The sequence below is a fragment of the Tamandua tetradactyla genome, chromosome 5 (assembly GCF_023851605.1).
Source record: "Tamandua tetradactyla isolate mTamTet1 chromosome 5, mTamTet1.pri, whole genome shotgun sequence".
NCBI lineage: Eukaryota > Metazoa > Chordata > Mammalia > Pilosa > Myrmecophagidae > Tamandua > Tamandua tetradactyla.
In genome coordinates this window covers 158,885,482-158,902,172 of record NC_135331.1, presented here as the reverse complement: position 1 = coordinate 158,902,172, position 16,691 = coordinate 158,885,482, and the positions used below count along the sequence as shown (strand labels likewise).

Below are 16,691 nucleotides of genomic sequence, written 5' to 3'. Positions count from 1 at the left end.
ATCTGTGAGTACTGGGGGTATATGGGAACGCTATATTTTCTGAGCAATTTTTCTGTAAACTTATGACTTTAAAAAAAAAAAAGTACATGGTGAAGCTCAGTGCTTAAAAGAAGCAAATGGAAATGTGTTGCCTCAAAGCTCAGAAGAAAATGCTGATGTCTGGATGACAGCTTCCATTTTCACATACTGCTTGCAAAAGATTGATGACAAGTGGTAGACAGAAGAAAAAAGATAGGCCTGATCCTATATATACACAGTTTATTTCAGCAGATTCCTTGGGAATATTAAAGTTATTCTTTTTACATATTAAACTTAGATATAGTTCCAAAGATCATCAAGAATCTAACCAAAATTATACTAATTCATGGGAAGAGAAAGCAGGAATAATGATAGCTAAATTTCATTTAAGAGAGATTTTGAAATTTAGCTAGTCTCTCACAGTTATTCAATATATAATTGAGGTAATATGCACACTTAACTTCATGGATGTAACAGCATGCTGTGATATTTTATTTTTATTAAACTGAGGTATCTGCCCTCTTTGTTGCCATTCTTAGTCATTGTATATGGAAATTATTCCTTGTGTCACATAAATATGCAGGTCAATAACTGCACTTAAAAACTTAAGCAGCCTCCTATCATTTGTGAAAAAAAGCAGGGAAAATATTTTGATAGAGAGACAAGATAGCCATAATTTGCTACCTACTAAGTTTCTGGTGTATCTTCTCTTCCTCAATTATAGTGTCAGGTTCATCATCATCATCATCATCATCATCATCATCATCATCATCCTCTAGAATAATCGAATATTAGTATGAGAAGGAATATTAGAGATAAAGTTGCCAAACTGCTTAATTTTTAAGACATTAAGACCCAAAGGAGCTAAATGGTACATGGCAATCTGGCAAAGGAGTGAGCGTTCAAAATCACCACACCCAGAACTTGGCTACTAATTTTGTGTTTGGCTAATTGGCAGCTTTCATTCTACTGTACTTCACTGATTCTAAGGCACCATCCATTGCGAGAAACATCATTTTTTTATATACTACTAAGAAAAGTATAAACCTCATTGATAATTGGACTATGATATTAAATTATGACATGCCATTAATTGGATGACAATTCCAATTTCAAAGAATTAAAATTGCTAAAATATGGTATCACTATACATGAAAGAAAGGACTACTTATCCAAGCTTATTCAAAATTATATAACTAATTTTTATGTAATACATAGCTAACTTTAATTTTATAAGCATTTGTGATCCAGAAGAGCAGACTTGCTTTAAATCACATAGAGACCTGATGGAAATGTTGAGATTTAAAAAGATTTGAACCAGCTGTGATGGCAGCATCATTACATCAACTCCCATCTCAAACAGTATGTCACCATGTGACTGAGAGAGAGTCACATAGTCCTTTCTTTGTATCACAGTTACTAAACAGCACCAATCCCTTGCAGATTTAATTTATTTAATTATGCATGTATGCAAAAGCATATTCTACACACAGTAAATAATATTTCTTATTAACTACCTACAGGATAAATGCAAAACTATATTGGCTTATCTTTTCTCCATCTGGTACTGAATTCAGTAGAAAAGCTAAGAAAAAAAAATTCAAAATATTTATGAAGGATCAGATCCTCACCCATGTACCTCAATCAGTACTCATTCATTATTTTATTATCTATATTTCAACTATTTCCAGAAATCATCTGAGGAAGCTTAAAGAAATACAGAAATATAACATAAAATCATGAAAGTCAATGAAAAAAACAAGAACTAAGGAATAAAGTGTAAAAGATAATTGTTTCATAAAACCTAGACCAAGAGGAATTATGGATGTGGAACCAAAAAATTAATTATGAACTATGACCAAATTAAAAAAAAAACAGAAAATCATCTAAATAGCACGTTCAATATTTATTACAGTAAATATTTTTAAGAGGAAAGTACAAAGGAAAGCATTGATGCTTGTGAACAGAGCCTTGAGTCAAATTAATAAAATGATTCTAAATTTTGCTGGATCATGGATTCTCTTAATAATTGATTAAATCTATTCCATTAATTCCCATATGCAAAAACATGCAAAATATTGCATGCAATTTCAGGGAGTTCTTGAACCTGAAATTAAAAACCAACTTCTGCCTTGAGTTCTAATCTTTTGTCCACGCCAAAGTTATAGTCCCACATTCAAGATCTAGGTAATTTCTACCATACATCCGCTAAAGAAAATTTATGTTTTTTCATCCCCCAGCAGGTAATTCTCTGGAACTCCCTTCACTCCCTTCATATATGTTGGGAATCAGTATCTTCATAATTACTAGAACTAATTTTGGAGCCTTCTAACATAGTATCTTCCTTTGTCAGGCTGCTGTAACAAATGTTGCCCAACAGGTTGGTTTAAACAATGGAAATGTATTGGCTCACAATTTTGAGGCTAGGAGAAGTCCAAAACTGAGACATCAGCAGAGGGATGCTTTCTCTCCAAAGTCTGTAATGTTGGCTTCCTGTGATGCTTGGGGTACTCTAGCTTATATTCCTACTTTATGTCACAAGGCCACTGTCATGGTTAGGGACAGGTGTCAACTTGGCCAAGTTGTGGTACTTGTTCATCTGATTGGGCAAGTGCTGGCCTGTCTGTTGCAATGAGGACATTTCATAGGATTAGGTCATGATCACGTCAGCTACATCCACAGCTGATTCCATTTGTAATCAGTCAAAGGGGAGTGTCTTCTGCAATTAGTGATGCTAAATCCAATCATGGGAAGCCTTTTAAGGAGGACTCAGAGGAGACAGGTTCCATTCCTGCTTTGGCTGGTGAGCCTCTCCTGTGGAGTTCATCCAGGCCATCCATTGGAGTCATCAGCTTCGCAGCCTGCCCTGTGGATTTTGGACTCTGCATTCCTACGGTCACGTGAGACACTTTCATAAATTTTATATTTGCAAGTGTTCCCTGTTGGTTCTGTTTCTCTAAAGAACCCTAACTAATACAGCCACATCCTCTCTTTTCTCTTCCTCGTTCTATTGACTTCTGAGTTCTGGCTCCTTCCTGTGGTTTTCTCTTCCTCTGGCTTCTGTTTTCTTTACCCTTATAAGGCCTCCAGTAATTCATTCAGTTGAGCAGCACCTTAGCTAAAAATAGTATCTTCAAGAGATCCTATACAATGGGATCTCCCACAGGAAGGCAAATTGAGATAAAAGACAGTATCTATATTGGAGTATATAATTCAATCTACCAAACATAGCTTTCCAAAATCCTTCATCGTTAAATCCATTTAATTGTTTGAGATGTCATTTCTGTAGATCTCAAGCCATAAGAACCCATTTATAAAATACTAGAATAATTTTTATGATTGTTTTTATTTAACAAATAGATCAGAGGTTATCAAAGTATGGTTTCTGGACCAGCAGCATCAAAATCACCTGGACATTTGTTAAAAATGGAAATTGTCAGGCTCCCAGTCTATGAACCAGAAAACTCTGGGAGTGCAGCCTAGTAATTCTTATTTAACAAGCCTTACAGAAGCTGCTGTGGATACTAAAGTCTGAGAACCACTGCAATAGACATTTATTTCTATTTTTCATAAAATGATAACTTATTGCCTTACTGTTTAAATTGATATTTTAAAAATTGTTTGTAAACAGTTTCCATTACTTTGATTTGTGAAGGCATATGTGCAGAAATAACTAAATCTGTATTAAATTTCTATGCAACCCTGTTACTGATTATATTAGGTAATCTTGACAAACAAGTAACTGGCATTGATTGAAATTGTTTCAACTAGTATATCTTCCCCAAACAGTATTTTTTTGTTTGAAGCAGGATAACTGAAGGAACATCCTACAATATGAGAGGTTTGAAAAGTTTAGTAGGTTTTAAAAGGCAACTCAAGTGTCTTTTCTGAAGGATGATTTTGGTGAGAAAAAAAATCTTTCTCTGAAATTAGACATATATATCATTTACATGTAGCCTAGTAAAGATTTATCTATTGTAGAGTAATTGTGTGTATGAATTACAACTAAGAATCAATTCTGGCCACAATTATCAGCATTTTATAAGCACTGTAAGAAATACCTGTGACCAGAGAAGGAAAACTAATTTATGTATTTGCAAATGCTAAAACCAGATGGGAAGTGGTAGTAGAGTCAAATGTTCATGAATTACATTACATATCAGGGTTGACTAAGCATAAAAACCCTGAGTTTTCACCACTTATGACACTTGCTATCTCTGCAGGACTGTGAGTTGTCCTTTCACTCTCATAATGCTGTAAGTTCAAGTCTCTGGCCACAGTTTCCTGGATCGCACCCAGACAAGTGCCCTAGTAGAGGAACAGATCCACAGTGATAATCTACATAGCCACTGGGGGAGAGACACTACCTGGCTACTAAGGGAACATCACAGACATTCCCATAAAGTGCCGTAGTGGATGATGGAGGATTTCACCTAGATTCCCCATTCAGGACAAGGCCACTCATTCCCCCAGTTGCCAGGAGTGTTGACTGACAATGACTCACAGCTTTGTCCTGCTACAGGTACTACCCCTAACCAAAGAGAGTTGCATTACCTAAGCTTATACTCTCCTGGGGCCATCTATATTCAGTGATTAGTCAGTATCAGGGCATAAAGGCCTGGCACCACTGCTTTCAGTCAGGACAGGTCTGAAAGTCCATCCGAGCTCCTGAGATCTCCATGGGATCATTGGAATTCTTTGTTGAAACTACATTGCATTTCAACATCCACCCCTTTCCAATTCTGCTTTACTCTCTCCTCACAGGTATTCCCAAGAGCACTCTGAAATGCACCACCTGCATGAAAATGTTATTATTTTATTAGTAATTTAATCTAATTGATTTTTGTTTCTTTATCTCCTAGAGATTTTAGAATTTTCTTTGTCCTGAGGGTACTTAAATTTCACCAGATTGTATCTAGGTATGGCTATCTGTTTTGTTTTTTCTTTCTATTAAACACATTTAAAACTTAATAGACCCTTTCCACTTAAAAAAGTTTTTTTTTCCTTGATCCTGGATGTGTTTTTTTTCTATTTGTTCATTAATATCTACTTCTCTCATGATAATGTTAACTGCTTCTAGACCTCACGTTAGAATAAGATTGCACCTCTTAAATCTTTCATTCATGTTATTTAGCTTTTCTTACGTCTCATCTCCTTATTCCTTTGCTCCATATTCTAGAAGAATTTTTCCACACAGTTTTTCTCTTTCTCAATTCATTTGCTGCATTTTTTTACTTCAGTAAATAAGTTTTTTTATTTATTTCTGGTCTCTGACGACTTTTCCTCTTTCATTGAAGCTTTTTCTTGACTTATGGGTACAAATTCCTCTGGGGATAATATATATATACTTATTTGAAATGTAGCTGTTTCTAGCAGGGTCTTTGTGGTAGACACTGTGGTGTGCTGCCCAAATCCCCTTCAAAGAAGGACTTGTTACCCTAATTGTGACATGCTTCCCACTGACAGCCTTTCAGTTCTCAGCCCCTTGAGGGGTTGCCTTAGTTGGAGAAAGCACCACTGTAAAAACTCGTACACCTTCTTAGACCATATCCATTAAGTATTTGCTGTGGCCCAACTTGGGACAACTCTCAGGGGCCATCCTAGTTTCAGAACCTGCCTTGGGATCAGCTGAGGCTCTCATTAGACCTTCGTACAGAAGGCCTCTCACAGGAATTGATGTTTGAGTTGTGACCTGGGAGCTGTGATGGAAAGAACACTGCAAAAGTCAAAAGTAAAAATATTTTAGGCAGAGGAAACATGAATGTTAAGTCCCTGTTGGTGACTGAATCATGCCCTCCACAAAAGACATGTTTAGATCCCAATCCCTAGTCCTGTGGGTGTGAATCCATTTGTAAATAGGACCTTTGAAGATGTTATTAGTGTAGGTGAGCCCAAACTATATGAGGTAGGCCTTAATCCAATATGGTTGAAGTCCTTATAAGCATAGGAAATCGGATATGGACAGAAATAAGCCATAAGGAACAGACAGAAGCTGTAAATCAATGAAACCCAGAAAGAAAAAGAAGATGCCACCATGTGAATTTCCATGTAACAAAAAGACAAGAAACACCAAAGATGACTGGCTAGCCAAAAGACACCAATCCTGAGAGAAAGCATGCCTTCCAGCCTCAAAAACTGTGAGCCAATAAATTCCAGTTGTTAAGCCAAACCATCATATGGCATTTGTTTTAACAGCTCAGAAACTAACGCAGATTCTGAGGCATTATTAAATTGACATGATCAGGGAAAAAAGACCACCAGCATGCAAAAGTGAAGTGAGGGGAGCAGGGTGGAGATGGGTTTGAGAGAAACAGGTCAAGAGCCTATAGAACCTTGTAGTCAGTGTGATGGGTCACTAGAAATGGGTTTGTGCTATGGAATAAAAGGATCTGATGTGTATTTTAAAGGAAGATTCTGACACTTGTCTGGAGAACAGATGGTAAAACAGGAAGACCAGTTAGAAAACTATTGGAGTGGTCTAATACAAGGGGGTAGAGGTAATTATAGTAAAATGTCAGATTAGATATGTTTTAAGATTGAACTTGTGGACTTCATGGGAGATTATGAAAAAAAGGAGAAGAATCAAAAAGGACCCTAGTTTTTTGTCATGAAGATCTGGGGGGAATTATGAAACCAATTAATGAAATGTGAAAGGACTGGGAAGGGTCGATTTGAAGAAGACTATCAAGAAAGTGCATGCTATTAGACGTCTTGAAGACAGCTCAAAGTCAACACTTTAAAAACGTAATTCATAGTGTCTAGCACGTGATAAGTTATTAATAAATTTTTGTTAAATGGAATGAAGGAAGGAAGGAAAGGTGAGAGAGAGGAAGAGAGGGAAGAAGGAATAAGAAGAACTCAGCAATTTTTCATTACCCTAGTTATCTATGGCCCAATTCCCCTCTTTGTATGCATTGATTCTAGATTGGAATTTCTCCAGGGCTCATTTGGGGAAAAAATATTCATAACTTTCCTTTTAACTATTGGTTTTCTCTAATGTTTCTCCATATCATCCATGAAGTCTCCAAAATTCCTGACATATTGATGACCTTCATTCTTTCTTGCAGCATAGTTATCACTTCATACATTTTTTGAAGTGTTCATTTTATGTAACTTCATAGGATTGTGGAGAAGAGAGATGGAAATAGACATTCAACACATCATCTTGAACCAAGAGCCTCCACAAATAATTTTTTTCACTGACAAATTTCAAACACTTTTAACTCTCTGAATTATTTAAAATAATTGTGTTGCTCAAATTTATCATCTTCCTAAAATATTACTTATGATAAATGAATAACGTTATGTTAAAAAGCAAAAGAGGGTGGGCCACGGTGGCTCAGCAGGTAAGAATGCTTGCCTGCCATGCCCAAGGACCCGGGGTTCGATTCCTGGTGCCTGCCCATGTAAAAAAAAAAAAAAAAAGCAAAAGAAATGTAATCCCTCATTGTGGAAGCTTATAAGAGAAAACAAATTAAGTCAAATATTTATATGAAGGAATATGAAGGCAAGCTGATAATTATACAATAAACCTAAGGACACTGCCACCCCAAATTTAAAACCATACTTGTGATAGCATGGATTTCAGTGTTTGTTGATTTTGCTTTGGGTTGGTTTGTTTGTTTCATATGTGAGAAGCATTAAGTCAAAAATGAATGTTTTCTCTGTTGGAGAAAAGATTAACAGATGAGGTGAGCTTTTACATATGTCATTAAAAAATGATACTTTGCCTCCATTCTGAATGGGTATATTCTGTATATCATGGTACAATATGAAAGCAATGTTATCAACTTCTCCCACGTCAACACTCAACATGCCAAGAAAATCTTTGCATGGTGTTTTTATAATAAGTATTACTGATAAAATCAGAAGAAATTTTAAATATTTCTTTATTTCCATTTTTGAATGAAACCATCGCTTCATTTTTGCTTTTTAAATTAAGCTTAGAGCATTCCTCGGAAGTCAAGTGAGTTTGGCAAGTAAGCAGAAGTTTGAGGATAGGCCAAGAACCTGATCCAACACATTTCAGATGCCTAGAATAGATGTAAAATGTATCTCAACAGTATAAAGACATGGTTAAACCTATTCACATAAACGGAAATATGTGAAGCAAAGTTTACTATAAATTGATTATCTTCCTTTCTTCCTTGAATTCAGGTTTTCAGAATCTCAAGCTATGAGTAATGATAAAGGAATGAACTAAACATTATGCTATCTGGGCCTAACCATCTGCTATTCAAAATTATGTTTTTAAAAGGGGACATAGGGACGAAGCAATCAGAATCTCTTCTACTGCAAACATTCTTTAAATTTTAACAAATATATTTTCCTTAAATAGACTCCAGGATGAAAATAAACCTTGAAAAATTAGTCATCTACTTGACCATGAAAACAAAGCATTGAGACATTTTTAATAAAAATGCCATATCAATTGAGATTTGAGCTAAATGCTTTAGAAGGATAAGATACTAAAAGCTGTTTATTGTGTTCATGTTGGTTGTTTTAATAAGACTAATTTCATGGATATATATATATCCTTTTTAAAAAGCTAGTCCGGGGTGGGCACTGGCAGTACAGTGGGAGAGTTCTTGCCTGCCATGCTGGAGACCAGGGTTCGATTCCCAGTGCCTACCCACGCCAAAAAAAAAAAAAAATGTCCTCCTGAAATAATGAAAATTTGGCTCTTCTAGTTATTTATAACACACACACACATACAATGTGAAGGTGACAACTTTGCAGCTATTTTCAGATAGAAGTTAACTTTTAAACACATTACCTCTTCTAAATATTGCAGATCTGAGTATTCCCAGAATTACATATCTTATTTTTTGTGTGTCTGGTTCACTTTGTTTTTATTTATGCATACAAATGAAATAAATCAGAATCATAGATGAACAAAAACAGTATACAAAACTCCCTCTCTCCTCACTCCCTCCTCCCCCAAAAAACTCCCAATTAATTTTTGTTGGAACATAATTCTACCCCTTAGTATCAGGAGGCAGAATGTGAAATGTTTAAGAATGTGTCCTTGGAGTCAGACTTACTGGAATTGATTCCTGGCCTCACTACCCATGACCCTATGATCTTAAGCAAATTTCCTAATCCTATGATGCCCCAGTTTCCTCATCTACAAAATTGAAGATACTGATAATATCTACCTGGAGAATGGTTGGAGATTAACTTAGTTCATGAATACAAAGTGCTTTGAATAGCTTCTATTGCATAAGGGTTAAGTAAATATTAGCTAGTAGTATAAGCATAGCAGTGCTAGTATTTTGAAAATTCAGTTCAAACAAAATTATAAAATTGAAAAAATGGGAGATTGATTCTGGGGGGTTTAAGGAATAATATTCACCATCGGTACATCTCAGAGGAAATAATCTTGTAGTTTAAGCATAGATTTTTTTTCCCTTAATTTGCCTCTTCCAAATTAAACAATTATTTTCAACCCTGAAGAACCAATTTTTAAATTGCAAAATGTATTAATTTCATTCACCTAAACTGGCATTTAAAGAACACTTAAAAAATATTATGTGAGAATGTGGTAACATTAATATTCTGAATATTGCAAAAATGTTCACTGTGGGGGGTCTATTAATCATCCTTTCCAACAACAACAATTTTCCTTTGGGTTTCTCCCCTCCATGACCAACTCTACTGCTCTGGAGGATGCTGGTCCCAAACCAGCTCCAAGACTATCAGCTATTTCCTTTCTGCCCCCAGACAGGAAGTAGTAGTCATGGGAGCTAAGCCAGCGTCATCAGGACAAATTTCAGGACTACTGATTGAACAGAACTTCTTTCTCTGTCTCTGAACATGAATCAGAAAACAAAAGCCCTGAGAGCTGTTGGCAGCCGTCTTGTAACACAACTTCTCAGAAAACCGATATTGCCGATAGCGTAAGATTGAAAGAACTGAGTCGCTAACGTCTTGAGCTGCTGGATCAACCAACCAGTTGTTTCTGCTTTTATGACTTTCCATCTATGTAAAACAGTGAATCCCCTTTATAATATATTATTTTGAGTTGAGTTTTTTGTTATGTGCACAAAAGGGATTATGATACAGTGTTATTTTTATGTTACTCAAAAAGAAAGTAAAGAGCTTTGATCACTTTTAGCATTATTGAAAAGAAAACCAATGGTGGAAAATGCTGAGAGATGTGAGAATGGTTATAAAATACTAATTAATCTAAAATATCCAGAGTTCAGCTGAAGTATTAGCCTTATTTAAGGCTACAGAAACTAGTCACTAGGATGCTGGGAAACTTAAAGTCTAAGGAGTGAAAATGAACCAAGGAAGAAAGATTATAACAGCTTCAGGCTACTTATCTTTCCTGTACCTCCTTGTTCTTAAAAGATGAATATAAGGAGTTTTACCAAAACAAAGAGAATGGGAGGCCCCTGCATAGTTTTTCTCCACCTCTCTGGTCCGATTTACCTTGGAAGAGGGATATATTAAATGCTAATGAGGAGTTGAAAGGTAATTTGAAGACCCTCCTCAAAATAAATATGTAATGAGAAATGAGCCAAGCCTATGCTGTCCCAACAGTAGCTGTTTCAAAGAACAGAACCTGAGGGTTGAAGTGACAGCTTCCTTCATAATTAGGGAGAGGTTCAGGGAGAAATGCTACTGAAATTCTGAGTTAAGGTACTCAGCTGCCAAACAGTGGCAGGAGTGCCCATTCCAAGTGACCTGTAAACACTCCAGCTCATAAGAAAAATAGTTTCAGAATAAATGCCTAGCATAGTTAATTGAAGAGATTAAGAATGAGAGGTATTAAAAAGAAAAAACACTATATTGAGTCTAGTTGCTTATTGCTTTTAAATCTTGTTCCTTTTATAAGTTGAAATATATCAGCTTCATGTAGTACCGGGTTTATTTTATTGTTAATTCTGTAAGATGCATGTTTTTATTTTTACCTGACTCTGTCCTTTTGTGCTTTTATCTTTCTACTTATGCCTGTGAGTCCCAGTTATACCCCACAAAAAGTGCCTTCTGTACCTCATTTAAGTTCCTTCAATTTGCAGTAAAGTCCTAAAGAAAGTAATAAGCATGAAGAGGGCATACCTGACCAGTCAATAGGATTTTCGTGACAATTCAAAAGATTTGGAACTGAAAGGGAACTTAAAATGTGTCATTTTAAATGAGGACTATGAAATCAAAAGGAATGAAAGGAGGGGCTAAGTTCACTTGGCTAGCTGGTACAGTTCCCACTATACCACTAATCCATACCATCATTTGGGGGGGGGGGGGGGTTGAAAAGGACACGGAATTTGGCTCTGCAGCTAGCTGTCAATCTTACTAAATGAATGCTACCACTGAAGAGGAAAGTTTCAATAAGGATATATGTCTACTGACTTCTATCCACTTCATATAGTTCCATAGGTTTACAATTAATGCCAATGGTTTTAGAATGTATACCAAATACAATTTATGTTCTTCCCCAAACCCACATGGCTCAACTTGCTTCCTAGGTTTTCTACCATGAGCTCAGTGGAGAACTTCTGCTGCCACCACCATCACCCAACCTCCGAGAACCGTCAAGGTCTCAGTCTCCCCCAGAATACAGGCAGGCTCTGGCTCAGCCTCCATTATGGAGTGCAACAAAAGAGCAATAGCAGACTCAGCTCCCACACTATTCACCCACGTGGAAACATAAGAGCTTTAACTTCTGCAATCACTTCTGGACTCAGATGAAACATCTCTTTGTGCCACATAAAATCAGGCTTCTACCAACACTAACATCCAAGGGCTTGAGTCATCATCATAGCACACTCACAACATTACTTAAGACCATAGGATTCATTTGTATGTATATATATGAGATAAGACAGTGGGTTCATGACTATGGGATTCACTTGTCTTAATATGTACCCTGTCATGCCTGTCCTCCAGAAGCCTGGCCTGACAGAAGTGAAAAAGTCTGTTAAAAGTTCAACTAAATCTCACACCCACCAGAATGGCCATTATCAACAAAACAGAAAATGACAAGTGCTGGATAGGATGCGGAGAAAGAGGCACACTTATCCACTGTTGGTGGGAATGTCAAAGGGTGCAACCACTGTGGAAAGCAGTTTGGCGGTTCCTCAAAAAGCTGAATATAGAATTGCCATACGACTCAGCAATACCATTGCTAGGTATCTACTCAAAGGACTTAAGGGCAAAGACACAAACGGACATTTGCACACCAATGTTTATAGCAGCATTATTTACAATTGCAAAGAGATGGAAACAGCCAAAATCTCCATCAACAGAAGAGTGGCTAAACAAACTGTGGTATATACATACGATGGAATATTATGCAGCTTTAAGACAAGATAAACTTATGAACCATGTAATAACATGGATGGACCTAGAGAACATTATGCTGAGTGAGCCCAGCCAAAAACTAAAGGACAAATACTTTATGGTCCCACTGATGTGAACGGACATTCGAGAATAAACTTGAAATATGTCATTGGTAACAGAGTTCAGCAGGAGTTAGAAACAGGGTAAGACAATGGGTAATTGAAGCTGAAGGGATACAGACTGTGCAACAGGACTAGATACAAAAACTCAAAAATGGACAGCACAATAATACCTAATTGTAAAGTAATCATGTTAAAACACTGAATGAAGCTGCATCTGAGCTATAGGTTTTTGTTTTGTTTTGTTTTGTTTTGTTTTGATTTTACTATTATTACTTTTATTTTTTTCTCTATATTAACATTCTATATCTTTTTCGGTTATGTTGCTAGTTCTTCTAAACCAATGCAAATGTACTAAGAAATGATGATCATGCATCTATGTGATGATGTTAAGAATTAATGATTGCATATGTAGAATGGTATGATCTCTAAATGTTGGGTTAATTTCTTTTTTTCCGTTAATTAAAAAAAAAAAAAAAGAGAGAAGGGATAATTGGAGCTGAAGGGATACAGACTGTACAACGGGACTGGATATAAAAACTCAGAAATGGACAGCACAATACTACCCAATTGTAATGCAATTATGTTAAAACACTGAATGAAGCTGCATGTGAGGTATAGGTTTTTTGTTTTTGTTTTTTTTTGTTTTTTTTCTTTCTATTATTGTTTTAATTCTTATTCTGTTGTCTTTTTATTTCTTTTTCTAAATTGATGCAAATGTACTAAGAAATGATGAATATGCAACTATGTGATGTTATTAAGAATTACTGATTGTACATGTAGATTGGAATGATTTCTAATTGTTTTGTTAATTCTTTTTTTAATTAATAAAAAATAAATAAATAAAATAAAATAAAATAATGTGACTTTTTGTAGGCTTAAAAAGCAGTATTTTGTTTACCAAAAATAAAGTATCTTTGTAAAAAAAAAAAAAGTTCAACTAAATTACCAGTTTGTAAAATAACCTTTCAGGATTGTGGCCTTGTTCTCCAGCATACAGTATCTGTATTTAAACAATGACCTGTATATATGATACCATCTTCTCATGTGTTAGGAGGCATGGAGATGGAAGTAGGAAGCAACCTTTCCACTATTGCCCCCAGTGACCCAATGACCCACTTGCAAAATTTGTGCTTTCTCAAACTGAAAACTTAGGATCTGCAGGTTAGGGGTCCTGGATCCAGGAATATGTGTGTGTGTGGGGGGGGGTGGGGGTATAACACTTTTGACTGAGGATTTATTGAGATTTCCACTGAATTGGGGGCTGTGATGACCACCTGGCCACTCTGAGTACCTCCTGTCATGAACAAGCAGAGAAATAAAGGAGTTATAGCATTTGGGAAGTTTATCAGCCACTATTGCCTTAATAAACTAGAAGTTCAACAACACAATGGGCAGGAAGGAGTGTGTCTAAAGCCTAGGGAATTCACTGAGGTTCTTCTTATTACTTTCATGCCTAGTGACAACTGTCAATAGGCAAGTGGCAACCACAATAAAAGCAAGGCAATTAAAAACTCAGACTCCTCAGCAAAGGTAGCTGAGATCACTGCTCAAGGTAAGAAATCCTTGAGAAAGGTGATGAATTTCTATTACATGGTGTGATCAGCAACAGCAGAGGGGACTGTAATTCTTCTTACTAAGATTCTTTAAACTTTTTCAGAGATTGTGGTGGCCCCCATCTTTAAGTAAAATCTATGATTAGATAGATTTATACCTTTGGTCTTCAGAATGAAAAGAGATATCTTGTTCTCACAAAAAAGGAGGTGCCACATTATACTATCACAAGAAGGTGTGAGCAGATCTAAATGATGCAAGAGGAGAACTATACTGGGCCTAATTTATGTCTTGTCCCAGATTTGACAGGCTTATCTGTCTTCTGGTCCTTCAATTTATCAGAGAGCTTTGCTATTGTTTCACCTTCTAGCACCAACTGTCTCTGCTTCCCCTCATGGTTAGGGCAAGGCTGTGGCCAGCCTTATCACATTCACTGAGGCAGAAGCTGCCATAGCTCCAAGCTCCAAACACAGCCCAAGATTTGGGCTTCCTTCATTCTTCCATACTCAGATAAATTGCCGTGCCATGGGATATGGGATCTGGCTACCCCACGCACTATTGAAAGGCATCAGGTGACAAAAATGCAGAAATGTAGGAGATAATAATGAGAAGATGCTGACAGATGCCTTTCCCTTCTTCTCTGTGATAGGTTTTTGCAAAGTACAATGGTTCTCTACAGCTTGTCTGATGGATATGCTCAAGGAACTATGAAATCATGCCAGTCTGGTAATGAGCCACCTCATATTGTTGTTTCTCCTTTTTTCCTCACCTTTCTTTTCCCCTCATTATTGCCACCTGCAGTAGATTGAATCATGTACTCCAACAAAAGACATGTTTTTGATCTGCTTTCCTGTGGGTGTGAATCTGTTTGTAAATAGGACCCTTTGAAGATGTATCATCAGTTAAGGTATGGACTGATTTGTGCAAAGATCTTCTAAGATTCTATGTACGTGTGGTCCAACTAAATCAGGGTATGCCTTAATCCGTTATCCTAGAGTCCTTTATAAGCAGAAGAAATTTGAATGAAATCAGTCAGAGAAGGCCACGGGAAGAATTCAGAAGTTAGTGGAAGCCAGAAGTGCAGCCACTAGGAGAGAGAGATCACCGTGAGAAGGCAGGCAGAGGTGCAAGCCAAGGGTCCCCAGGAATTGTGGACAGCCAGCACCAGAATGCTACAGACTTCAAGAAGCAAGCACAGCCCTGCTGATTCCTGGATTTTGGACTTCAACATTCCAAAACCATGAAAAAGTAAATTCCTATTAATCAAACCAGTTGCAGTTTTTGTCCTAGCAGAGTTGCAAACTAAGATACCACTCTGGGATTATACCTCCCAATAAAGCATCAACCATGAAAAGTTTTGTTTTAGGCTCTGTTTTCTGGGGAACTGTGGCTAAGATGGAATGTTTTGAGTCACTCTGCCAAGACGGGTACTCCATAAATTGAAAACACATCTACATGCTACTTTCCCTGAGTTTACTGCGAAAAAGAGTATACCACTAACTGAGGATTATATTTCAAAAGAAATAGATTTACACTTGCAATAAAGTATCAGTTTCAGTTTGTAATTTCAATAAACAATGTTGCTCTAATATTCTTTGTTTTTTTCTACTTCTAGGATATGCACCCCATTAAAATTTTTTAGTGTACTTCAAAGTCTTTTTCTTCTATTTTATGTTGTCAAGCATATTTTCATAACTGTTCATTTGAAATGTATTGCTTAAGATTGAAATATTTCCATGCTTTTAAAAAAAACTGATGGCACATTGTTAGTATAAAAAATATTTTTAAAAAACTCTCTCCACCAGTTAGTTTTAAAGGGGGAATTAAAGTGGCTGTTCCTAAAATTGCAGAGTATGAGTATATGTGAGGATAGAGTTCTTAGTATATTACCAGTTCCTCTTCTATCTAAAATGGACACATAAAACACACATTTCAGGAGAGAATAAAATAGGAAAAGTAGTGATAGTTATTGAAATCTGTTCCATCACCTCTAGATTGCTGAGTAGAGGAAAGGTCACAACAGTAAAGAAGAAAATTAATCCATTAGCAGGGGAGGATTGGAAGACAATTGAAAGAGGTCAGATTACAAATACCTCACTTAAAAAATGAATTTAGGACGTTGTTTCAAACTGATCCAATTAAAACTTTCAGATATATTTACTAATTGAATACAATTATAGTGATAGACTGGAGATTAATTACCTTCTCATTAATAGAACATTCAAAGGGTCTAGAGAGACTGACTAGATCATAAGGGGGTTGTTGTAAATATTCAGTCTGCATTTGAGAACACAGTGTTCAAGCAACAGAAGCTTGCCACAGGTCATTAATCCAGGCAGAAAAAAATGAAGAATTATCAACCATGCATGCTCTCAAAGAAGGGAAATATTAGATTCCCCTGATTTTTAAAATAAATTCTCTGTTGGAAAATAGATTTCTAAAAGTTTTTTTCCTTAAGAAAGAGCAGAAAGCTAAAGAACGTTTTCATTAAGCAGACTCCAATGCAACAAAAGGCAACACACCGCACAGAGAGTATCAACTGAAATATCAGCACAGCAGTGGTGATGTATTACCAATAACAAATTCCAGACCTAGGACCAAGCGAACAGATGTCTACCACTTCAGGGAAGTAGCTACACATTCATCTTGTTTCCCTCTGTTGAAAGCTGAGTGGATTATGGTGTATGTTCTCCTTTACAGTTTTGACGCACT

At 36.4% G+C, this 16,691-nt stretch overlaps 1 protein-coding gene across 12 annotated transcripts in view; it reads right to left on the bottom strand.

Annotated features, from left to right (window-relative positions):
* GRIK2 (glutamate ionotropic receptor kainate type subunit 2) overlaps nt 1-16,691 on the bottom strand; it is a 1,225,242-nt gene that overhangs the window by 912,040 nt on the left and 296,511 nt on the right. For 10 of the 12 annotated variants that reach the window (XM_077162495.1, XM_077162496.1, XM_077162509.1 and 7 more), the window contains one exon: nt 707-793. The exons of the other annotated variants lie outside the window; for them this stretch is intronic. The gene's annotated coding sequence lies outside the window, so the exon portion shown is untranslated. The remainder of the gene's footprint in view (nt 1-706; nt 794-16,691) is intronic. 12 annotated transcript variants of the gene reach the window in all.